Below are 908 nucleotides of genomic sequence, written 5' to 3'. Positions count from 1 at the left end.
CCCTTGTCAAAGTTTGGGATAGTAATTGTTTTTGGTGTTTTTTTCACATACTTTGTACTTCAGGTGTGAAATTACAGCTCCTGGTATATGTTGCTGTCACACAACACCCAGATATGTGTCCAGCAACATCTCCTGAGTACATTGATACCCCACATGCATGGGTTTGTCAGATTGTTTGGGGGCAAAAGGGCCACATTTGGAACATGAGCAATTCAAATTCAGTAGGAATTTTACATCTGGGTAAAGAAAAATGCTTGTACCCAACTATCAGTAGGGACAGGTTACAAGAAAGCCTGGCCTATCTCCAAGAAGGGATTTGATCTAGCACCTTAAGTGGTCCCTCATGCCACGGAATGGACACAGGGGTCACTTGACAGTGCAAATAAAAACGCTTAAAAATGGTGGAGCAAATAAAAGCTAAAAAACAGTAAATGTAACAAAAAATTAAAAAAAAATACAAAAATGGAGCAGGAACAAAAAAAAAATTAAAAATGGGAAACTGTGTGATACAGCTTGAAGCAGTCACCGACACAGAGTGCAGGTTTTCCAGGGCAATCTGGACAGTAAAATGTGGTGTCCTTTCTTTGCCCCCTGCTGTAGCATACCCTGCATCTCTTTTGGGGATTCTGCTTCTTTGCTGTAGGGGGGATTTTAAAAATAAAATGGGTAGCCCCAATTCTGTTGGTTCCCATCACTACTTCGGGACCAGGTGCATCACGGTACAAGATACCTGAAATTACTTCGAGCTGAAACTGCAAAAAAGACAGCTTCAGCCCAGTGTCTGCTTTTTTGTGCAGCAAAAAAGCGTTATAGGTTGCAATTTGCATTAGATAAATTGCAACCTTCTTGTACCAGGCCTTTGTCTTCCTCATAATGAGGTAGGGCTGTAGGAGTTGATCTGACAGATC

The 908-nt window shown here is 41.4% G+C and overlaps 1 non-coding gene across 1 annotated transcript; it reads right to left on the bottom strand.

Moving 5' to 3' along the window:
- Positions 1 to 252: 252 nt before the first annotated feature.
- On the bottom strand, positions 253 to 382 carry LOC149299783 (small nucleolar RNA SNORA35). The gene has a single exon (XR_016272359.1). It is a non-coding gene; the product is annotated as a small nucleolar RNA SNORA35 (small nucleolar RNA).
- Positions 383 to 908: the final 526 nt, after the last annotated feature.

The sequence above is a fragment of the Sceloporus occidentalis genome, unplaced genomic scaffold (assembly GCF_023333645.1).
Source record: "Sceloporus occidentalis isolate IW3139 unplaced genomic scaffold, rSceOcc1.0.p SCAF_28, whole genome shotgun sequence".
NCBI classification, from domain to species: Eukaryota; Metazoa; Chordata; class Lepidosauria; order Squamata; family Phrynosomatidae; genus Sceloporus; species Sceloporus occidentalis.
This window is presented reverse-complemented; position numbering and strand designations above follow the sequence as displayed.